The sequence below is a fragment of the Carcharodon carcharias genome, assembly GCF_017639515.1.
Source record: "Carcharodon carcharias isolate sCarCar2 chromosome 27 unlocalized genomic scaffold, sCarCar2.pri SUPER_27_unloc_1, whole genome shotgun sequence".
In the NCBI taxonomy this organism is placed as follows: Eukaryota; Metazoa; Chordata; class Chondrichthyes; order Lamniformes; family Lamnidae; genus Carcharodon; species Carcharodon carcharias.
In genome coordinates, this window is record NW_024470624.1 from 924612 (window position 1) to 949694 (window position 25083).

The 25083-nt window shown below is 53.9% G+C and overlaps 1 pseudogene; it reads right to left on the reverse strand.

Moving 5' to 3' along the window:
• LOC121273583 lies at positions 1-24920 on the reverse strand (annotated as a pseudogene).
• Between the last annotated feature and the right edge of the window lie 163 nt (positions 24921-25083).

The following is a 25083-nucleotide window of genomic DNA, read 5'->3' on the forward strand; positions in this document are numbered from 1 at the left end:
CTTGGAGCAGGTGAACGGCTTCTTTCCGATGTGAACTCGCTGGTGTCTCTGCAGGTGGGATAACTGAGTGAATCCCTTCCCACAGTCAGAGCAGGTGAATGGCCTCACCCCGGTGTGAACTCGCGGGTGTCTCTGCAGGTGGGATAACTGAGTGAATCCCTTCCCACAGTCAGAAGAGGTGAGTGGTCTCTCCTCGCTGTGAACTCACTGATGTTTCTGCAGGTGGGATAACTGAGAGAATCCCTTCCTAAAGTCAGAGCAGGCGAAGGGTCTCTCCCCGGTGTGAACTCGCTGGTGCCTCAGCAGGTGGGACGACTGACTGAATCCCTTCCCACACTCAGAACAGGTCAATGACCTCTCCCCGGTGTAAAATCGCTGGTGTCTCTGCAGGTGTGATGACAGAATTAATCCCTTTCCACACTCAGAGCTGGTGAATGGGCTCTACCCAGTGTGAACTCGCTGGTGAGTCAGCAAGGAGGATGAATCACTAAATCCCTTTCCACACTCAGAACAGGTGAATGGTCTCTCCCTGGTGTGAACTCGCTGGTGTCTCTGCAGGTGGGATAACTGAGTGAATCCCTTCCCACACTCAGAGCAGGTGAAGGTTCTCTCACTGGTGTGAACTCGCCGATGCATCCGTAGGGCGGATAAATCAGTGAATCTCTTTCCACACTCAGAGCAGGTGAACGGCCTCTCCCCAGCTGGTGTGCCAGCAGGTCACACAAACGAGTGAATCCCTTCCTAAACTCAGAGCAGGTGAATGGTCGCTCCCTGGTGTGAAGTCGCCTGTCCCTCAGCAGTTGGGATGACTGAGTGAATCTCTTCCCACACTCAGTGCAGGTGAACGGCCTCTCCCCAGTGTGAACTGTCTGGTGCTTCAGCAGTTGAGACGACTGACTGAATCCCTTCCCACACTCAGAACAGGTGAATAACCTCTCCTCGGTGTAAAATCGCTGGTGTCTCTGCAGGTGTGATGACAGAATTAATCCCTTTCCACACTCAGAGCTGGTGAATGGGCTCTACCCAGTGTGAACTCGCTGGTGAGTCAGCAGGGAGGATGAATCACTAAATCCCTTTGCACACTCAGAACAGGTGAATGGTCTCTCCCTGGTGTGAACTCGCTGCTGTCTCTGCAAATGGGATAACTGAGTGAATCCCTTCCCACACTCGGAGCAGGTGAAAGGTCTCTCCCCGGTGTGAACTCGCTGATGCATCCGCAGGGCGGATAAAGCAGCGAATACCTTTCCACACTCAAAGCGCGTGAACAGTCTTTCCCCGGAGTGAACTCGCTGGTGTCTCAGCAGATGGAATGACCAAGTGAATCCATTCCTACACTCAGAGCAGGTGAACGGCCTCTCCACAGTGTGAACTGTCTGGTGCCTCAGTAGGTGGGACGACCGACTGAATCCCTTCCCACACTCAGAGCAGGTGAATGGCCTTCCCCCGCTGTGAACTCGCTGGTGACTCTAAGGTGAGATGACAGAATTAATCCCTTTCCACACTCAGAGCAGCTGAACAGCCTCTCACCAGTGTGAACTGTCTGGTGCCTCAGCAGGTGGGACAACCGAGTGAATCCCTTCCCACACTCAGAGCAGGTGAACAGCCTCTCCCCGGTGTAAACTGGCTGGTGTCTCTGCAGGTGGGATAACTGAGTGAATCCCTTTCACACTCAGAACAGGTGAAGGGTCTCTCCCCAGTGTGAACTCGCTGCTGTCTCTGCAGGTGGGACGACCGAGTGAATCCCTTCCCACACACGGATCAGGTGAATGGCCTCTCCCCAGTGTGAACCCGCTGGTGTCTCTGCAGTTGGGATGACTGAGTGAATCCCGTTTACATTCAGAACAGGTGAAGGGTCTCTCCCCAGTGTGAACTCGCTGGTGTCTCTGCAGTTGGGATAATTGAGTAAATCCCTTCCCACACTCAGAGCAGGTGAACAGCCTCTCCCTGGTGTAAACTCGCTGGTGTCTCTGCAGGTGGGATAACTGAGTGAATCCCTTTCACACTCAGAACAGGTGAAGAGTTTCTCCCCAGTGTGAACTTGCTGCTGTCACTGCAGGTGGGATAACTGAGTGAATCCCTTTCACAATCAGAACAGGTGGAGGTTTTCTCCCCAGTGTGAACTCGCTGGTGTCACTGCAGGTGGGATAATTGAGTGAATCCCTTCCCACACTCTGAGCAGGTGAAAGGTCTCTCCCCGGGGTGAACTCGCCGATGCATCCGCAGGGCAGATGAATCAGTGAATCTCTTTCCACACTCAGAGCAGGTGAACGGCCTCTCCCCAGGTGGTGTGCCAGCAGGTCACACAACCGAGTGAATCGCTTCCCACACTCATCGCAGGTGAATGGCCTCTCCCCGCTGTGAACTCACTGGTGAGTGAGCAGGGAAGATGAATCACTAAATCCCTTTCCACACTAAGAACAGGTGAATGGTCTCTCCCCGGTGTGAACTAACAGCTGTCTCTGCAGGTGGGAGAACTGAATGAATCCCTTCCCACAATCAGAGCAGGTGAATAGCCTCTCCCCGGTGTGAACTCGCTGGTGTACCTGCAGGTGGGATAACTGAGTGAATCCCGTCGCACACTCAGAGAAGGTGAATGGCCTCTCCCCGGTGTGAACTCGCTGATGTCTCTACAGTTCAGATGACAGAATTAATCCCTTTACACACTCAGACCAGGTGAATGGTCTCTCCTCCTTGTGAACTCATTGGTGAGTCAGCAGAGAGGATGAATCACTAAATCCCTTCCCACACTCAGAACAAGTGAATGGTCTCTCCCCGATGGGAACTCACTGATGCATCCGCAGGGCGGATAAATCAGTGAATCTCTTTCCACATTCAGAGAAGGTGAACGGTCTCTACCCGGTGTGAACTCGCTGGTGTCTCTGCAGGTGGGATAACTGAGTGAATCCCTTCCCACACTCAGAGAAGGTGAAGGCTCTCTCACCGGTGTGAACTCGCCAATGCATCCGCAGGGCGGATAAATCAGTGAATCGCTTCCCACACTCAGAGCAGGTGAACGGCCTCACCCGGGTGTGATCTGCCTGGTTCCTCAGCAGGTAGGATGACCGAGTGAATCCCTTCCCACACTCAGAGCAGGTGAACGTCCTCTCCCCAATGTGAACTGTCTGGTGCCTCAGCAGGTGGGACGACCGACTGAATCCCTTCCCACACACAGAGCAGGCGAAGGGACTCTCCTCGGTGTGAACTCGCTGGTTTATATGCAGGTGGGATAACTGATTAAATCCCTTCCCACACTCAGAGCAGGTGAAGGGACTCTCCCCGGTGTGAACTCGCCGACGCACCGCAGTGCGCATAAATCAGTGAACCTCTTTCCACACTCAGAGCAGGTGAACGGTCTCTTCACGGTATGAACTTGCTGGTGTCTCAGCTGCTCGGATGAATCACTGAGTCCCTTCCCACACTTGGAGCAGGTGAACGGCTTCGCTCCGATGTGAAATCGCTGGTGTGTCAGCAGATGGGACGACCGAGTGAATCCTTTCCCGCTCTCAGAGCAGGTGAACATCCTCTCCCTGGTGTGAACTCACTGGTGTCTCTGCAGGTGTGATGACAGAATTAATCCACACTCAGAGCTGGTGAATGGGCTCTACCCGGTGTTAACTGTCTGGTGCCTCAGCAGGTAAGCCGACCAAGTGAATCCCTTCCCACACTCAGAACAGGTGAATGACCTCTCCCTGGTGTAAAATCGCTGGTGTCTCTGCAGGTGTGATGACAGAATTAATCCACACTCAGAGCTGGTGAATGGGCTCTACCCGGTTTGAACTCGCTGATGAGTCAGCAGGGAGGATGAATCACTAAATCCCTTCCCACACTCAGAACAGGTGAATGTGCTCTCCCCGGTGTGAACCCGCTGGTGAGTCAGCAGATGGAATGACCAAGTGAATCCCTTCCTACACTCAGAGCAGGTGAACGCCTCTCCCCAGTGTGAACTGTCTGGTGCCTCAGCAGGTGGGACGACCGAGTGAATCCCTTCCCACACTCAGAGCAGGTGAACGGTTTCACCACGGTATGAACTCGCTGGTGTCTCAGCTGCTCGGATCAATCACTGAGTCCCTTCCCACACTTGGAGCAGGTGAACGGCTTCTCTCCGATGTGAACTCACTGGTGTTAGCTGATGGGATGACCAAGTGAATCATTTCCTGCTCTCAGAGCAGATGAACCGCCTTACCCTGGTGTGAACTCACTGGTGTCTCTGCAGGTGGGATAACTGAGTGAATCTTTTCCCACAGTCAGAGCAGGTGAATGGCCTCTCCACACTGTGAACTCGCTGGTGAGTCAGCAGGGAGGATGAATCACTAAACCCCTTCGCACACTCAGAACAGGTGAATGGCCTCACCCCGGTGTGAACTCGCTGGTGTATCTGCAGATGGGGAAACTGAGTGAAACCCTTCCCACACTCAGAGCAGGTGAATGGCCTTTCCCTGGTGTGAACTCCCTGGTGTCTCTATGGTGAGATGACAGAATTAATCCCTTCTCACAGTCAGGGCAGATGAATGGCCTCTCCCCACTGTGAACTTGCTGGTGAGTCAGGGGAGAGGATGAATCACTAAATCCCTTCCCACACTCAGAACAAGTGAATGGTCTCTCCCCGATGGGAACTCACTGATGCATCCGCAGGGCGGATAAATCAGTGAATCCCTTCCCACACTTGGAGCAGGTGAATGGTCTCTCCTCGATGTGAACTTGCTGGTGTCTCAGCTGCTCGGATGAATCACTAAATCCCTTCCCACACTTGGAGCAGGTGAACGGTCTCTCCTTCATGCGAGCTCGCTGGTGTGTCAGAAGATGGGATGACCGAGTGAATCCCTTCCCACACTCAGAGCAGGTGAACGGCCTCTCCCCGGTGTGATCTGTCCGGTTCCTCAGCAGGTGGGATGACCGAGTGAATCCCTTCCCACACTCAGAGCAGGTGAATGGCCTCTCCTCAGGTGGTGTGCCAGCAGGTAACACAACCGAGGAATCTCTTCCCACACTCAGAGCAGGTGAATAGCCTCTCCCCGCTGTGAACTCGCTGGTGTCTCTAAGGTGAGATGACAGAATTAATCCCTTCCCACACTCAGAGCAGCTGAACAGATTCACCACGGTATGAACTCGCTGGTGTCTCAGCTGCTCGGATGAATCACTGAGTCCCTTCCCACACTTGGAGAAGGTGAACGGCTTCTCCCCAATGTAAACTTGCTGGTGTGTCAGCAGATGGGATGACCAAGTGAATCCTTTCCTGCTCTCAGAGCAGATGAACGGCCTTTCCCTGGTGTGAACTCGCTGGTGACTCAGCAGTTGGGATAACTGAGTGAATCTCTTCCCACAGTCAGAGCAGGTGAATGGCCTCTCCCCGGTGTGAACTCGCTGGTGTCTCTGCAGGTGGGGTAACTGAGTGAATTCCTTCCCACACTCAGAGCAGGTGAATGGGCTTTCCGTGCTGTGAACTAGCTGGTGTCTCTAAGGTGAGATGACAGAATTAATCCCTTCCAACAATCAGAGCAGGTGAATGGCCTCTCCCCAGTGTAAAATCGCTGGTGTCTCTGCAGGTGGGACAACAGAATTAATCCCTTCCCACACTCAGAGCAGGTGAATGGCCTCTCCCCGGTGTAAACCCGTTGGTGTCTCTGCAGGTGGGACGACCGAGTGAATCCCTTCCCACACGCGGAACAGGTGAACGGCCTCTCTCCAGTGTGAACCCGCTGGTGTGCCAGCAGATCACACCACCAAGTGAATCTCTCCCACATTCTGAGCACATCAGTCAGTCCCCAGTATGAACTCGCTGGTGTGTCAGCAGGTAGGATGACCGAGTGAATCCTTTCCCACAGTCAGAGCAGCTAAATGCTCTCTCCCCGCTGTGAACTCGCTGGTGAGACAGCAGGGAGGATGAATCACTAAATCCTTTTCCACACTCAGAACAGGTGAATGTACTCTCCCCGGTGTGAACCCGCTGGTGAGTCAGCAGATGGAATGACCAAGTGAATCCCTTCCTACACTCAGAGCAGGTGAACGCCTCTCCCCAGCGTGAACTGTCTGGTGCCTCAGCAACTGGGACGACCGAGTGAATCCCTTCCCACACTCAGAGCAGGTGAACGGTTTCTCCACGGTATGAACTCGCTGGTGGCTCAGCTGCTCGGATGAATCACTGAGTCCCTTCCCACGCTTGGAGCAGTGAATGGCCTCACCCCGGTGTGATCTGCCTGGTTCCTCAGCAGGTGGGACGACCGAGTGAATCCTTTCCCACACTCAGAGCAGGTGAACGGCCTCTCCCCAGTGTGAACTGTCTGGTGCTTCAGCAGGTGGGACGACTGACTGAATCCCTTCCCACACTCAGAACAGGTGAATAACCTCTCCCCGGTGTAAAATCGCTGGTGTCTCTGCAGGTGTGATGACAGAATTAATCCCTTTCCACACTCAGAGCTGGTGAATGGGCTCTACCCAGTGTGAACTCGCTGGTGAGTCAGCAGGGAGGATGAATCACTAAATCCCTTTCCACACTCAGAACAGGTGAATGGTCTTTCCCTGGTGTGAACACGCTGATGCATCCGCAGGGCAGATAAAGCAGCGAATCTCTTTCCACACTCAGAGCAGGTGAATGGCCTCTCCCCGCTGTGAACACACTGGTGAGTGAGCAGGGAAGATGAATCACTAAATCCCTTTCCACACTAAGAACAGGTGAATGGTCTCTCCCCGGTGTGAACTAACTGCTGTCTCTGCAGGTGGGAGAACTGAATGAATCCCTTCCCACAATCAGAGCAGGTGAATAGCCTCTCCCCGGTGTGAACTCGCTGGTGTATCTGCAGGTGGGATAACTGAGTGAATCCCTTCGCACACTCAGAGCAGGTGAATGGCCTCTCCCGTGTGTGAACTCGCTGGTGTCTCTACAGTTCAGATGACAGAATTAATCGCTTTACACACTCAGAACAGGTGAATGGTCTCTCCTCCTTGTGAACTCGTTGGTGAGTCAGCAGAGAGGATGAATCACTAAATCCCTTCCCACACTCAGAACAAGTGAATGGTCTCTCCCCGATGGGAACTCACTGATGCATCCGCAGGGCGGATAAATCAGTGTATCCCTTCCCACACTTGGAGCAGGTGAACGGTCTCTCCTTGATGCGAACTCGCTGGTGTGTCAGCAGATGGGATGACCGAGTGAATCGCTTCCCACACTCAGAGCAGGTGAACGGCCTCACCCGGGTGTGATCTGCCTGGTTCCTCAGCAGGTGGGACGACCGAGTGAATCCTTTCCCACACTCAGAGCAGGTGAACGGCCTCTCCCCAGTGTGAACTGTCTGGTGCCTCAGCAGGTGGGACGACCGACTGAATCCCTTCCCACACACAGAGCAGGCGAAGGGACTCTCCTCGGTGTGAACTCGCTGGTTTATATGCAGGTGGGATAACTGATTAAATCCCTTCCCACACTCAGAGCAGGTGAAGGGACTCTCCCCGGTGTGAACTCGCCGACGCACCGCAGTGCGCATAAATCAGTGAACCTCTTTCCACACTCAGAGCAGGTGAACGGTCTCTTCACGGTATGAACTTGCTGGTGTCTCAGCTGCTCGGATGAATCACTGAGTCCCTTCCCACACTTGGAGCAGGTGAACGGCTTCGCTCCGATGTGAAATCGCTGGTGTGTCAGCAGATGGGACGACCGAGTGAATCCTTTCCCGCTCTCAGAGCAGGTGAACATCCTCTCCCTGGTGTGAACTCACTGGTGTCTCTGCAGGTGTGATGACAGAATTAATCCACACTCAGAGCTGGTGAATGGGCTCTACCCGGTGTTAACTGTCTGGTGCCTCAGCAGGTAAGCCGACCAAGTGAATCCCTTCCCACACTCAGAACAGGTGAATGACCTCTCCCTGGTGTAAAATCGCTGGTGTCTCTGCAGGTGTGATGACAGAATTAATCCACACTCAGAGCTGGTGAATGGGCTCTACCCGGTGTGAACTCGCTGATGAGTCAGCAGGGAGGATGAATCACTAAATCCCTTCCCACACTCAGAACAGGTGAATGTGCTCTCCCCGGTGTGAACCCGCTGGTGAGTCAGCAGATGGAATGACCAAGTGAATCCCTTCCTACACTCAGAGCAGGTGAACGCCTCTCCCCAGTGTGAACTGTCTGGTGCCTCAGCAGGTGGGACGACCGAGTGAATCCCTTCCCACACTCAGAGCAGGTGAACGGTTTCACCACGGTATGAACTCGCTGGTGTCTCAGCTGCTCGGATCAATCACTGAGTCCCTTCCCACACTTGGAGCAGGTGAACGGCTTCTCTCCGATGTGAACTCACTGGTGTTAGCTGATGGGATGACCAAGTGAATCATTTCCTGCTCTCAGAGCAGATGAACCGCCTTACCCTGGTGTGAACTCACTGGTGTCTCTGCAGGTGGGATAACTGAGTGAATCTTTTCCCACAGTCAGAGCAGGTGAATGGCCTCTCCACACTGTGAACTCGCTGGTGAGTCAGCAGGGAGGATGAATCACTAAACCCCTTCGCACACTCAGAACAGGTGAATGGCCTCACCCCGGTGTGAACTCGCTGGTGTATCTGCAGATGGGGAAACTGAGTGAAACCCTTCCCACACTCAGAGCAGGTGAATGGCCTTTCCCTGGTGTGAACTCCCTGGTGTCTCTATGGTGAGATGACAGAATTAATCCCTTCTCACAGTCAGGGCAGATGAATGGCCTCTCCCCACTGTGAACTTGCTGGTGAGTCAGGGGAGAGGATGAATCACTAAATCCCTTCCCACACTCAGAACAAGTGAATGGTCTCTCCCCGATGGGAACTCACTGATGCATCCGCAGGGCGGATAAATCAGTGAATCCCTTCCCACACTTGGAGCAGGTGAATGGTCTCTCCTCGATGTGAACTTGCTGGTGTCTCAGCTGCTCGGATGAATCACTAAATCCCTTCCCACACTTGGAGCAGGTGAACGGTCTCTCCTTCATGCGAGCTCGCTGGTGTGTCAGAAGATGGGATGACCGAGTGAATCCCTTCCCACACTCAGAGCAGGTGAACGGCCTCTCCCCGGTGTGATCTGTCCGGTTCCTCAGCAGGTGGGATGACCGAGTGAATCCCTTCCCACACTCAGAGCAGGTGAATGGCCTCTCCTCAGGTGGTGTGCCAGCAGGTAACACAACCGAGGAATCTCTTCCCACACTCAGAGCAGGTGAATAGCCTCTCCCCGCTGTGAACTCGCTGGTGTCTCTAAGGTGAGATGACAGAATTAATCCCTTCCCACACTCAGAGCAGCTGAACAGATTCACCACGGTATGAACTCGCTGGTGTCTCAGCTGCTCGGATGAATCACTGAGTCCCTTCCCACACTTGGAGAAGGTGAACGGCTTCTCCCCAATGTAAACTTGCTGGTGTGTCAGCAGATGGGATGACCAAGTGAATCCTTTCCTGCTCTCAGAGCAGATGAACGGCCTTTCCCTGGTGTGAACTCGCTGGTGACTCAGCAGTTGGGATAACTGAGTGAATCTCTTCCCACAGTCAGAGCAGGTGAATGGCCTCTCCCCGGTGTGAACTCGCTGGTGTCTCTGCAGGTGGGGTAACTGAGTGAATTCCTTCCCACACTCAGAGCAGGTGAATGGGCTTTCCGTGCTGTGAACTAGCTGGTGTCTCTAAGGTGAGATGACAGAATTAATCCCTTCCAACAATCAGAGCAGGTGAATGGCCTCTCCCCAGTGTAAAATCGCTGGTGTCTCTGCAGGTGGGACAACAGAATTAATCCCTTCCCACACTCAGAGCAGGTGAATGGCCTCTCCCCGGTGTAAACCCGTTGGTGTCTCTGCAGGTGGGACGACCGAGTGAATCCCTTCCCACACGCGGAACAGGTGAACGGCCTCTCTCCAGTGTGAACCCGCTGGTGTGCCAGCAGATCACACCACCAAGTGAATCTCTCCCACATTCTGAGCACATCAGTCAGTCCCCAGTATGAACTCGCTGGTGTGTCAGCAGGTAGGATGACCGAGTGAATCCTTTCCCACAGTCAGAGCAGCTAAATGCTCTCTCCCCGCTGTGAACTCGCTGGTGAGACAGCAGGGAGGATGAATCACTAAATCCTTTTCCACACTCAGAACAGGTGAATGTACTCTCCCCGGTGTGAACCCGCTGGTGAGTCAGCAGATGGAATGACCAAGTGAATCCCTTCCTACACTCAGAGCAGGTGAACGCCTCTCCCCAGCGTGAACTGTCTGGTGCCTCAGCAACTGGGACGACCGAGTGAATCCCTTCCCACACTCAGAGCAGGTGAACGGTTTCTCCACGGTATGAACTCGCTGGTGGCTCAGCTGCTCGGATGAATCACTGAGTCCCTTCCCACGCTTGGAGCAGTGAATGGCCTCACCCCGGTGTGATCTGCCTGGTTCCTCAGCAGGTGGGACGACCGAGTGAATCCTTTCCCACACTCAGAGCAGGTGAACGGCCTCTCCCCAGTGTGAACTGTCTGGTGCTTCAGCAGGTGGGACGACTGACTGAATCCCTTCCCACACTCAGAACAGGTGAATAACCTCTCCCCGGTGTAAAATCGCTGGTGTCTCTGCAGGTGTGATGACAGAATTAATCCCTTTCCACACTCAGAGCTGGTGAATGGGCTCTACCCAGTGTGAACTCGCTGGTGAGTCAGCAGGGAGGATGAATCACTAAATCCCTTTCCACACTCAGAACAGGTGAATGGTCTTTCCCTGGTGTGAACACGCTGATGCATCCGCAGGGCAGATAAAGCAGCGAATCTCTTTCCACACTCAGAGCAGGTGAATGGCCTCTCCCCGCTGTGAACACACTGGTGAGTGAGCAGGGAAGATGAATCACTAAATCCCTTTCCACACTAAGAACAGGTGAATGGTCTCTCCCCGGTGTGAACTAACTGCTGTCTCTGCAGGTGGGAGAACTGAATGAATCCCTTCCCACAATCAGAGCAGGTGAATAGCCTCTCCCCGGTGTGAACTCGCTGGTGTATCTGCAGGTGGGATAACTGAGTGAATCCCTTCGCACACTCAGAGCAGGTGAATGGCCTCTCCCGTGTGTGAACTCGCTGGTGTCTCTACAGTTCAGATGACAGAATTAATCGCTTTACACACTCAGAACAGGTGAATGGTCTCTCCTCCTTGTGAACTCGTTGGTGAGTCAGCAGAGAGGATGAATCACTAAATCCCTTCCCACACTCAGAACAAGTGAATGGTCTCTCCCCGATGGGAACTCACTGATGCATCCGCAGGGCGGATAAATCAGTGTATCCCTTCCCACACTTGGAGCAGGTGAACGGTCTCTCCTTGATGCGAACTCGCTGGTGTGTCAGCAGATGGGATGACCGAGTGAATCGCTTCCCACACTCAGAGCAGGTGAACGGCCTCACCCGGGTGTGATCTGCCTGGTTCCTCAGCAGGTGGGACGACCGAGTGAATCCTTTCCCACACTCAGAGCAGGTGAACGGCCTCTCCCCAGTGTGAACTGTCTGGTGCTTCAGCAGTTGAGACGACTGACTGAATCCCTTCCCACACTCAGAACAGGTGAATAACCTCTCCTCGGTGTAAAATCGCTGGTGTCTCTGCAGGTGTGATGACAGAATTAATCCCTTTCCACACTCAGAGCTGGTGAATGGGCTCTACCCAGTGTGAACTCGCTGGTGAGTCAGCAGGGAGGATGAATCACTAAATCCCTTTCCACACTCAGAACAGGTGAATGGTCTCTCCCTGGTGTGAACTCGCTGCTGTCTCTGCAAATGGGATAACTGAGTGAATCCCTTCCCACACTCGGAGCAGGTGAAAGGTCTCTCCCCGGTGTGAACTCGCTGATGCATCTGCAGGGCGGAAAAAGCAGCGAATACCTTTCCACACTCAAAGCGCGTGAACAGTCTTTCCCCGGAGTGAACTCGCTGGTGTCTCAGCAGATGGAATGACCAAGTGAATCCATTCCTACACTCAGAGCAGGTGAACGGCCTCTCCCCAGTGTGAACTGTCTGGTGCCTCAGTAGGTGGGACGACCGACTGAATCCCTTCCCACACTCAGAGCAGGTGAATGGCCTTCCCCCGCTGTGAACTCGCTGGTGACTCTAAGGTGAGATGACAGAATTAATCCCTTTCCACACTCAGAGCAGCTGAACAGCCTCTCACCAGTGTGAACTGTCTGGTGCCTCAGCAGGTGGGACAACCGAGTGAATCCCTTCCCACACTCAGAGCAGGTGAACAGCCTCTCCCCGGTGTAAACTGGCTGGTGTCTCTGCAGGTGGGATAACTGAGTGAATCCCTTTCACACTCAGAACAGGTGAAGGGTCTCTCCCCAGTGTGAACTCGCTGCTGTCTCTGCAGGTGGGACGACCGAGTGAATCCCTTCCCACACACGGATCAGGTGAATGGCCTCTCCCCAGTGTGAACCTGCTGGTGTCTCTGCAGTTGGGATGACTGAGTGAATCCCGTTTACATTCAGAACAGGTGAAGGGTCTCTCCCCAGTGTGAACTGTCTGGTGTCTCTGCAGTTGGGATAATTGAGTGAATCCCTTACCACAATCAGAGCAGGTGAACAGCCTCTCCCCGGTGTAAACTCGCTGGTGTCTCTGCAGGTGGGATAACTGAGTGAATCCCTTTCACAATCAGAACAGGTGAAGGGTCTCTCCCCAGTGTGAACTTGCTGCTGTCACTGCAGGTGGGATAACTGAGTGAATCCCTTTCACAATCAGAACAGGTGGAGGTTTTCTCCCCAGTGTGAACTCGCTGGTGTCACTGCAGGTGGGATAATTGAGTGAATCCCTTCCCACACAGAGCAGGTGAAGGGTCTCTCCCGGTGTGAACTCGCTGATGCATCCGCAGGGCGGATGAATCAGTGAATCTCTTTCCACACTCAGAGTAGGTGAACGGCCACTCCACAGGAGGTGTGCCAGCAGGTCACACAACCGAGTGAATCTCTTCCCACACTCAGAGCAGGTGAATGGTCTCTCGCTGATGTGTCAGCAGGTGGGATGACCAAGTGAATCCTTTCCCACACTCAGAGCAGGTGAACAGCCTCTCCCCAATGTGACCTCGCTGGTGAGTCAGCAGGTCACACAAACGAGTGAATCTCTTCCCACATTCTGAGCAGATCAGCCAGTCCCCGGTATGAACTCGCTGGTGTGTCAGCAGGTAGGATGACCGAATGAATCCCTTCCACTCTCAGAGCAGGTGAATGGCCTCTCCCCAGTCAACTGTCTGGTGCCTCTGCAGGTGGGATGACTGAATTAAACCCTTTACACACTCAGACCAGGTGAATGGTTTCTCCTCCTTGTGAACTCATTGGTGAGTCAGCAGAGAGGATGAATCACTAAATCCCTTCCCACACTCAGAACAAGTGAATGGTCTCTCCCCGAAAGGAACTCACTGATGCATCCGCAGGGCGGATAAATCAGTGAATCTCTTTCCACATTCAGAGAAGGTGAACGGTCTCTACCCGGTGTGAACTCGCTGGTGTCTCTGCAGGTGGGATAACTGAGTGAATCCCTTCCCACACTCAGAGCAGGTGAACGGTCTCTACCCGGTGTGAACTCGCTGGTGTCTCTGCAGGTGGGATAACTGAGTGAATCCCTTCCCACACTCAGAGAAGGTGAAGGCTCTCTCACCGGTGTGAACTCGCCAATGCATCCGCAGGGCGGATAAATCAGTGAATCTCTTTCCACACTCAGAGCAGGTGAATGGCCTCTCCTCAGGGGTGTGCCAGCAGGTAAGACACCCAGGAATCTCTTCCCACACCTAGAGCAGGTGAATAGCCTCTCCCCGCTGTGAACTCGCTGGTGTCTCTAAGGTGAGATGACAGAATTAATCCTTCCCACACTCAGAGCAGCTGAACGGTTTCACCACGGTATGAACTCGCTGGTGTCTCAGCTGCTCGGATGAATCACTGAGTCCCTTCCCACACTTGGAGCAGGTGAACGGCTTCACCCTAATGTGAACTCGCTGGTGTATCTGCAGGTCGGAAACTGAGTGAATCCCTTCCCACGGTCAGAGCTGCTGAATGGCCTCTCCCCTGGTGTGAACTCGCTCGTGAGTCAGCAGGGAGGATGAATCACTAAACCCCTTCCCACACTCAGACCAGGTGAATGGCCTCTCCCCGGTGTGAACTCGCTGGTGTATCTGCAGGTGGGGTAATTGAGTGAATTACTTCCCACACTCAGAGCAGGTGAATGGTCTTTCCGTGCTGTGAACTCGCTGGTGTCCCTAAGGTGAGATGACAGAATTAATCCCTTCCAACAATCAGAGCAGGTGAATGGCCTCTCCCCAGTGCAAAATCGCTGGTGTCTCTGCAGGTGGGACAACAGAATTAATCCCTTCCCACACTCAGAGTAGGTGAATGGCCTCTCCCCGGTGTAAACCCGTTGGTGTCTCTGCAGGTGGGACGACCGAGTGAATCCCTTCCCACACGCGGAACAGGTGAACAGCCTCTCCCCAGTGTGAACCCGCTGGTGTGCCAGCAGATCACACCACCAAGTGAATCTCTCCCACATTCTGAGCACATCAGTCAGTCCCCGGTATGAACTCGCTGGTGTGTCAGCAGGTAGGATGACCGAGTGAATCCTTTCCCACAGTCAGAGCAGCTAAATGGTCTCTCCCCGCTGTGAACTCACTGGTGAGACAGCAGGGAGGATGAATCACTAAATCCTTTTCCACACTCAGAACAGGTGAATGTACTCTGCCCGGTGTGAACCCGCTGGTGAGTCAGCAGATGGAATGACCAAGTGAATCCCTTCCTACACTCAGAGCAGGTGAACGCCTCTCCCCAGCGTGATCTGTCTGGTGCCTCAGCAACTGGGACGACCGAGTGAATCCTTTCCCACACTCAGAGCAGGTGAACGGTTTCTCCACGGTATGAACTCGCTGGTGGCTCAGCTGCTCGGATGAATCACTGAGTCCCTTCCCACACTTGGAGCAGTGAATGGCCTCACCCCGGTGTGATCTGCCTGGCTCTTCAGCAGGTGGGACGACCGAGTGAATCCTTTCCCACACTCAGAGCAGGTGAACGGCCTCTCCCCAGTGTGAACTGTCTGGTGCTTCAGCAGGTGGGACGACTGACTGAATCCCTTCCCACACTCAGAACAGGTGAATAACCTCTCCTCGGTGTAAAATCGCTGGTGTCTCTGCAGGTGTGATGACAGAATTAATCCCTTTCCACACTCAGAGCTGGTGAATGGGCTCTACCCAGTGTGAACTCGCTGGTGAGTCAGCAGGGAGGATGAATCACTAAATCCCTTTCCACACTCAGAACAGGTGAACGGTCTTTCCCTGGTGTGAACTCGCTGATGCATCCGCAGGGCAGATAAAGCAGCGAATCTCTTTCCACACTCAGAGCAGGTGAATGGCCTCTCCCCGCTGTGAACACACTGGTGAGTGAGCAGGGAAGATGAATCACTAAATCCCTTTCCACACTAAGAACAGGTGAATGGTCTCTCCCCGGTGTGAACTAACTGCTGTCTCTGCAGGTGGGAGAACTGAATGAATCCCTTCCCACAATCAGAGCAGGTGAATAGCCTCTCCCCGGTGTGAACTCGCTGGTGTATCTGCAGGTGGGATAACTGAGTGAATCCCTTCGCACACTCAGAGCAGGTGAATGGCCTCTCCCCGGTGTGAACTCACTGGTGTCTCTACAGTTCAGATGACAGAATTAATCGCTTTACACACTCAGAACAGGTGAATGGTCTCTCCACCTTGTGAACTCGTTGGTGAGTCAGCAGAGAGGATGAATCACTAAATCCCTTCCCACACTCAGAACAAGTGAATGGTCTCTCCCCGATGGGAACTCACTGATGCATCCGCAGGGCGGATAAATCAGTGAATCCCTTCCCACACTTGGAGCAGGTGAACGGTCTCTCCTCGATGCGAACTCGCTGGTGTGTCAGCAGATGGGATGACCGAGTGAATCGCTTCCCACACTCAGAGCAGGTGAACAGCCTCACCCGGGTGTGATCTGCCTGGTTCCTCAGCAGGTGGGACGACCGAGTGAATCCTTTCCCACACACAGAGCAGGTGAACGGCCTCTCCCCGGTGTGATCTGTCTGGTTCCTCAGCAGGTGGGACGACCGAGTGAATCCCTTCCCGCACTCAGTGCAGGTGAACGGCCTCTCCCCAGTGTGAACTGTCTGGTGCTTCAGCAGTTGAGACGACTGACTGAATCCCTTCCCACACTCAGAACAGGTGAATAACCTCTCCTCGGTGTAAAATCGCTGGTGTCTCTGCAGGTGTGATGACAGAATTAATCCCTTTCCACACTCAGAGCTGGTGAATGGGCTCTACCCAGTGTGAACTCGCTGGTGAGTCAGCAGGGAGGATGAATCACTAAATCCCTTTCCACACTCAGAACAGGTGAATGGTCTCTCCCTGGTGTGAACTCGCTGCTGTCTCTGCAAATGGGATAACTGAGTGAATCCCTTTCCACACTCGGAGCAGGTGAAAGGTCTCTCCCCGGTGTGAACTCGCTGATGCATCCGCAGGGCGGATAAAGCAGCGAATACCTTTCCACACTCAAAGCGCGTGAACAGTCTCTCCCCGGAGTGAACTCGCTGGTGTCTCAGCAGATGGAATGACCAAGTGAATCCATTCCTACACTCAGAGCAGGTGAACGGCCTCTCCCCAGTGTGAACTGTCTGGTGCCTCAGTAGGTGGGACGACCGACTGAATCCCTTCCCACACTCAGAGCAGGTGAATGGCCTTCCCCCGCTGTGAACTCGCTGGTGACTCTAAGGTGAGATGACAGAATTAATCCCTTTCCACACTCAGAGCAGCTGAACAGCCTCTCACCAGTGTGAACTGTCTGGTGCCTCAGCAGGTGGGACAACCGAGTGAATCCCTTCCCACACTCAGAGCAGGTGAACAGCCTCTCCCCGGTGTAAACTGGCTGGTGTCTCTGCAGGTGGGACGACCGAGTGAATCCCTTCCCACACACGGATCAGGTGAATGGCCACTCCCCGGTGTGAACTCGCTGGTGTACCTGCAGGTGAGGTAACTGAATGAAACCCTTCCCACACTCAGAACAGGTGAAGGGTCTCTCCCCAGTGTGAACTCACTGGTGTCTCTGCAGGTGGGATAACTGAGTGAATCCCTTCCCACACAGAGCAGGTGAAGGGTCTCTCCCCGGTGTGAACTCGCTGATGCATCCGCAGGGCGGATGAATCAGTGAATCTCTTTCCACACTCAGAGTAGGTGAACGGCCACTCCACAGGAGGTGTGCCAGCAGGTCACACAACCGAGTGAATCTCTTCCCACACTCAGAGCAGGTGAATGGTCTCTCGCTGATGTCTCTGCAGGTGGGACGACCAAGGGAATCCCTTCCCGCACACGGAAGAGGTGAATGGCTTCTCCCCAGTGTGAACTCGCTGCTGTGCCAGCAGGTCACACAACCGAGTGAATCTCCTCCCACATTCTGAGCAGATCAGCCAGTCCCCGGTATGAACTCGCTAGTGAGTCAGCAGGTAGGATGACCGAGTGAATCACTTCCCACAGTCAGAGCAGGTGAACGGCCTCTCCCCAGTCAACTGTCTGGTGCCTCTGCAGGTGGGATGACTGAGTGAATCCCTTCCCACACTCAGAGCAGGTGAACTGCCTCTACCCGGTGTAAACGCGCAGGTGTCTCTGCAGGTAGGACGACCGTGTGAATCCCTTCCCACACACGGAAGAGGTGAATGGTCTCTTCCCGGTGTGAAATCACTGGTGACTCTGCAGCTGGGATAACTGAGTGAATCCCTTTCACATTCAGAGTGGGTGAACAGCCTTTCCCCGGTGTGAAATCGCTGGTGCATACGCAGGTGGGATAACTGAGTGAATCCCATCCCACAGTCAGACCAGGTGAACGGTCTCTAACCAGTGTGAACTCACTGGTTTCTCTGCAGGTGGGATAACTGAGTGAATCCCTTCCCATACTCAGAGAAGGTGAAGGCTCTCTCACCGGTGTGAACTCGCCAATGCATCCGCCGGGCGGATAAATCAGTGAATCTCTTTCCACACTCAGAGCAGGTGAACGGCCTCTCCCCAGCTGGTGTGCCAGCAGGTCACACAACCGAGTGAATCTCTTCCCACACTCACAGCAGGTGAATTGCCTCTCCATGCTGTGAACTCGCTGGTGTGTCTAAGGTGAGATGACAGAATTAATTCCTTCCCACACTCAGAGCAGCTGAACGGTTTCACCACGGTATGAACTCGCTGGTGTCTCAGCTGCTCGGATGAATCACTGAGTCCCTTCCCACACTTGGAGCAGGTGAACGGCTTCACCCTAATGTGAACTCGCTGGTGTATCTGCAGGTCGGAAACTGAGTGAATCCCTTCCCACGGTCAGAGCTGCTGAATGGCCTCTCCCCACTGTGAACTCGCTCGTGAGTCAGCAGGGAGGATGAATCACTAAACCCCTTCCCACACTCAGACCAGGTGAATGGCCTCTCCCCGGTGTGAACTCGCTGGTGTATCTGCAGGTGGGGTAACTGAGTGAATTACTTCCCACACTCAGAGCAGGTGAATGGTCTTTCCATGCTGTGAACTCGCTGGTGTCCCTAAGGTGAGATGACAGAATTAATCCCTTCCCACAATCAGAGCAGGTGAATGGCCTCTCCCCAGTGTGAACTGTCTGGTGCCTCAGCAGGTGGAACGACCGAGTGAATTCCTTCCCACACTCAGAACAGGTGAATGGCCTCACCCCAGTGTAAAATCGCTGGTGTCTCTGCAGGTGGGACAACAGAATTAATCGCTTCCCACACTCAGAGCAGGTGAATGGTCTCTCCCCGGTGTAAACCCGTTGGTGTCTCTGCAGGTGGGACGACCGAGTGAATCCCTTCCCACACGCGGAACGGCCTCTCCCCAGTGTGAACCCGCTGGTGTGCCAGCAGATCACACCACCAAGTGAATCTCTCCCACATTCTGAGCACATCAGTCAGTCCCCGGTATGAACTCGCCGGTATGTCAGCAGGTAGGATGACCAAGTGAATCCTTTCCCACAGTCAGAGCAGCTAAATGGTCTCTCCCCGCTGTGAACTCGCTGGTGAGTCAGCAGGGAGGATGAATCACTAAATCCCTTCCCACACTCAGAGCAGGTGAATGTACTCTCCCCGGTGTGAACCCGCTGGTGAGTCAGCAGATGGAATGACCAAGTGAATCCATTCCTACACTCAGAGCAGGTGAACGCCTCTCCCCAGTGTGAACTGTCTGGTGCCTCAGCAACTGGGATGACCGAGTGAATCCCTTCCCACACTCAGAGCAGGTGAACGGTTTCTCCACGGTATGAACTCGCTGGTGGCTCAGCTGCTCGGATGAATCACTGAGTCCCTTCCCACACTCAGAGCAGGTGAACGGCTTCTCCCCGATGTGAACTCGCTGGTGTGTTAGCTGATGGGATGACCAAGTGAATCATTTCCTGCTCTCAGAGCAGATGAACCGCCTTACCCTGGTGTGAACTCGCTGGTGTCTCTGCAGGTGGGATAACTGAGTGAATCTCTTCCCATAGTCAGAGCAGGTGAATGGCCTCAAACCACTGTGAACTCGCTGGTGAGTCAGCAGGGAGGATGAATCACTAAACCCCTTCTCACACTCAGAGCAGCTGAATGGCCTTTCCCTGGTGTGAACTCGCTGGTATCTCTAAGGTGAGATGACAGAATTAATTCCTTTCCACACTCAGAGCAGGTGAATGGCCTCTCCCCAGTGTGAACTGTCTGGTGCCTCAGCAGGTGGGACGACCGAGTGAATCCCTTCCCACACTCAGAGCAGGTGAATGGCCTCTACCCGGTGTGAACTCGCTGGTGAGTCAGCAGGGAGGATGAATCACTAAATCCCTTGCCACACACAGAAAAGGTGAATGGCCTCTCCGCGGTGTGAACTGGCTGACGCATCCGCAGTGCGGGTAAATCAGTGAACCTCTTTCCACACTCAGAGCAGGTGAACGGTTTCTCCACGGTATGAACTCACTGGTGTCTCAGCTGCTCGGATGAATCACTGAGTCCCTTCCCACACTTGGAGCAGGTGAACGGCTTCTCCCCGATGTGAACTCGCTGGTGTTTCTGCAGGTAGGATGACCGCCTGAATCCCTTCCCACACACGGAACAGGTGAATGGTCTCTCCCCGGTGTACACTCGCTGGTGTCTCTGCAGGTGGGATAACTGAGTGAATCCCTTTCACACTCAGAACAGGTGAAGGGTCTCTCCCCAGTGTGAACTCGCTGCTGTCTCTGCAGGTGGGACGACCGAGTGAATCCCTTCCCACACACGGAACAGGTGAATGGCCTCTCTCCAGTGTGAACCCGCTGGTGTCTCTGCAGATGGGATAACTGAGTGAATCCCTTTCACAATCAGAACAGGTGAAGGGTCTCTCCCCAGTGGGAACTTGCTGGTGTCTCTGCAGGTGGGATAATTGAGTGAATCCCTTCCCACACTCTGAGCAGGTGAAAGGTCTCACCCCGGGGTGAACTCGCCGATGCATCCGCAGGGCGGATGAATCAGTGAATCTCTTTCCACACTCAGAGCAGGTGAACGGCCTCTCCCCAGGTGGTGTGCCAGCAGGTCACAAAACCGAGTGAATCTCTTCCCACACTCAGAGCAGGTGAATGGCCTCTCCCCTCTGTGAACTCACTGGTGAGTGAGCAGGGAAGATGAATCACTAAATCCCTTTCCACACTAAGAACAGGTGAATGGTCTCTCCCCGGTGTGAACTAACTGCTGTCTCTGCAGGTGGGAGAACTGAGTGAATCCCATCCCACAATCAGAGCAGGTGAATGGCCCCTCCCCGGTGTGAACTCGCTGGTGTCTCTGCAGGTGGGAGAACTGAGTGAATCCCTTCCCACAATCAGAGCAGGTGAATAGCCTCTCCCCGGTGTGAACTCGCTGGTGTCTCTGCAGGTGGGAGAACTGAGTGAATCCCTTCCCACAATCCGAGCAGGTGAATGGCCTCTCCCCGCTGTGAACTCACTGGTGAGTGAGCAGGGAAGATGAATCACTACATCCCTTTCCACACTAAGAACAGGTGAATGGTCTCTCCCCGGTGTGAACTAACTGCTGTCTCTGCAGGTGGGAGAACTGAGTGAATCCCTTCGCACACTCAGAGCAGGTGAATGGCCTCTCCCCTGTGTGAACTCGCTGGTGTCTCTACAGTTCAGATGACAGAATTAATCCCTTTACACACTCAGACCAGGTGAATGGTCTCTCCTCCTTGTGAAATCATTGGTGAGTCAGCAGAGAGGATGAATCACTAAATCCCTTCCCACACTCAGAACAAGTGAATGGTCTCTTCCCAGTGGGAACTCACTGATGCATCCGCAGGGCGCATAAATCAGTGATTCCCTTGCCACACTCAGAGCAGGTGAACGGTCTCTCCCCGGTGTGAACTTGCCGGTGTCTCAGCTGCTCGGATGAATCACTAAATCCCTTCCCACACTTGGAGCAGGTGAACGGTCTCTCCTTCATGCGAACTCGCTGGTGTGTCAGCAGATGGGATGACCGAGTGAATCCCTTCCCACACTCAGGGCAGCTGAACGGCCTCTCCCCGGTGTGATCTGTCTGGTTCCTCAGCAGGTGGGACGACTGACTGAATCCCTTTCCACACTCAGAACAGGTGAATAACCTCTCCCCGGTGTAAAATCGCGGGTGTCTCTGCAGGTGTGATGACAGAATTAATCCCTTTCCACACTCAGAGCTGGTGACTGGGCTCTACCCAGTGTGAACTCGCTGGTGAGTCAGCAGGGAGGATGAATCTCTAAATCCCTTTCCACACTCAGGACAGGTGAATGGTCTCTCCCTGGTGTGAACTCGCTGGTGTCTCTGCAGGTGGGATAACTGAGTGAATCCCTTCCCACACTTGGAGCAGGTGAAAGGTCTCTCCCCGGTGTGAACTCGCTGATGCATCCTCAGGGCGGATAAAGCAGCGAATTCCTTTCCACACTCAAAGCGCGTTAACATTCTCTCGCCGGAGTTAACACGCTGGTGTGTCAGCAGATGGGATGACCAAGTGAATCTCTTCCTACACTCAGAGCAGGTGAACAGCCTCTCCCCAGTGTTAACTGTCTGGTGCCTCAGCAGGTGGGATGACCGACGGAATCCCTTCCCACACTCAGAACAGTTGAATGGCCTCTACCCCGGGTGAACTCGCTGGTGAGTCAGCAGGGAGGATGAATCACTAAATCCCTTGCCACACACAGAACAGGTGAATGGTCTCTCCCCAGTGTGAACTCGCCGACGCATCCGCAGTGTGGGTAAATCAGTGAACCTCTTTCCACACTCAGAGCAGGTGAACGGTTTCACCACGGTATGAACTCGCTGGTGTCTCAGCTGCTCGGATGAATCACTGAGTCCCTTTCCACACTTGGAGCAGGTGAACGGCTTCTCCCCGTTGTGAACTCGCTGGTGTGTTAGCTGATGGGATGACCAGTGAATCATTTCCTGCTCTCAGGGCAGATGACCCGCTTTACACTGGTGTGAACTAGCTGGTGTCTCTGCAGGTGGGATAACTGAGTGAATCTCTTCCCATAGTCAGAGCAGGTGAATGGCCTCTCCCCACTGTGAACTCGCTGGTGAGTCAGCAGGGAGGATGAATCACTAAACCCATTCCCACACTCAGAGCAGGTGAATGGCCTCTCCACGCTGTGAACTCGCTGGTGTATCTGCAGATGGGATAACTGAGTGAATCCCTTTCACATTCAGAGTAGGTGAACAGCCTCTCCCCAGTGTGAACTCGCTGGTGTCTCTGCAGATGGGATAACTGAGTGAATCCCTTTCACACTCAGAACAGGTGAAGGGTCTCTCCCCAGTGGGAACTTGCTGGTGTCTCTGCAGGTGGGATAATTGAGTGAATCCCTTCCCACACTCTGAGCAGGTGAAAGGTCTCACCCCGGGGTGAATTCGCCGATGCATCCGCAGGGCGGATGAATCAGTGAATCTCTTTCCACACTCAGAGCAGGTGAACGGCCTCTCCCCAGGTGGTGTACCAGCAGGTCACAGAACCGAGTGAATCTCTTCCCACACTCAGAGCAGGTGAATGGCCTCTCCCCGCTGTGAACTCACTGGTGAGTGAGCAGGGAAGATGAATCACTAAATCCCTTTCCACACTAAGAACAGGTGAATGGTCTCTCCCCGGTGTGAACTAACTGCTGTCTCTGCAGGTGGGAGAACTGAGTGAATCCCATCCCACAATCAGAGCAGGTGAATGGCCCCTCCCCGGTGTGAACTCGCTGGTGTCTCTGAAGGTGGGAGAACTGAGTGAATCCCTTCCCACAATCAGAGCAGGTGAATAGCCTCTCCCCCGTGTGAACTCGCTGGTGTCTCTGCAGGTGGGAGAACTGAGTGAATCCCTTCCCACAATCCGAGCAGGAAAATGGCCTCTCCCCGCTGTGAACTCACTGGTGAGTGAGCAGGGAAGATGAATCACTACATCCCTTTCCACACTAAGAACAGGTGAATGGTCTCTCCCCGGTGTGAACTAACTGCTGTCTCTGCAGGTGGGAGAACTGAGTGAATCCCATCCCACAATCAGAGCAGGTGAATGGCCCCTCCCCGGTGTGAACTCGCTGGTGTCTCTGCAAGGGGGAGAACTGAGTGAATCCCTTCCCACAATCAGAGCAGGTGAATAGCCTCTCCCCGGTGTGAACTCGCTGGTGTATCTGCAGGTGAGATAACTGAGTGAATCCCTTCGCACACTCAGAGCAGGTGAATGGCCTCTCCCCTGTGTGAACTCGCTGGTGTCTCTACAGTTCAGATGACAGAATTAATCCCTTTACACACTCAGACCAGGTGAATGGTCTCTCCTCCTTGTGAACTCATTGGTGAGTCAGCAGAGAGGATGAATCACTAAATCCCTTCCCACACTCAGAACAAGTGAATGGTCTCTTCCCAGTGGGAACTCACTGATGCATCCGCAGGGCGCATAAATCAGTGATTCCCTTGCCACACTCAGAGCAGGTGAACGGTCTCTCCCCGGTGTGAACTTGCTGGTGTCTCATCTGCTCGGATGAATCACTAAATCCCTTCCCACACTTGGAGCAGGTGAACGGTCTCTCCTTCATGCGAACTCGCTGGTGTGTCAGCAGATGGGATGACCGAGTGAATCCCTTCCCACACTCAGGGCAGGTGAACGGCCTCTCCACGGTGTGATCTGTCTGGTTCCTCAGCAGGTGGGACGACTGACTGAATTCCTTCCCACACTCAGAGCAGGTGAATGGCCTCTCCCCAGTGTGAACTGTCTGGTGCCTCAGCAGGTGGGACGACCGAGTGAATCCCTTCCCACACTCAGAGCAGGTGAATGGCCTCTACCCGGTGTGAACTCGCTGGTGAGTCAGCAGGGAGGATGAATCACTAAATCCCTTGCCACACACAGAAAAGGTGAATGGCCTCTCCGCGGTGTGAACTGGCTGACGCATCCGCAGTGCGGGTAAATCAGTGAACCTCTTTCCACACTCAGAGCAGGTGAACGGTTTCTCCACGGTATGAACTCGCTGGTGTCTCAGCTGCTCGGATGAATCACTGAGTCCCTTCCCACACTTGGAGCAGGTGAACGGCTTCTCCCCGATGTGAACTCGTTGGTGTTTCTGCAGATAGGATGACCGCCTGAATCCCTTCCCACACACGGAACAGGTGAATGGTCTCTCCCCGGTGTACACTCGCTGGTGTCTCTGCAGGTGGGATAACTGAGTGAATCCCTTTCACACTCAGAACAGGTGAAGGGTCTCTCCCCAGTGTGAACTCGCTGCTGTCTCTGCAGGTGGGACGACCGAGTGAATCCCTTCCCACACACGGAACAGGTGAATGGCCTCTCTCCAGTGTGAACCCGCTGGTGTCTCTGCAGATGGGATAACTGAGTGAATCCCTTTCACAATCAGAACAGGTGAAGGGTCTCTCCCCAGTGGGAACTTGCTGGTGTCTCTGCAGGTGGGATAATTGAGTGAATCCCTTCCCACACTCTGAGCAGGTGAAAGGTCTCACCCCGGGGTGAACTCGCCGATGCATCCGCAGGGCGGATGAATCAGTGAATCTCTTTCCACACTCAGAGCAGGTGAACGGCCTCTCCCCAGGTGGTGTGCCAGCAGGTCACAGAACCGAGTGAATCTCTTCCCACACTCAGAGCAGGTGAATGGCCTCTCCCTGCTGTGAACTCACTGGTGAGTGAGAA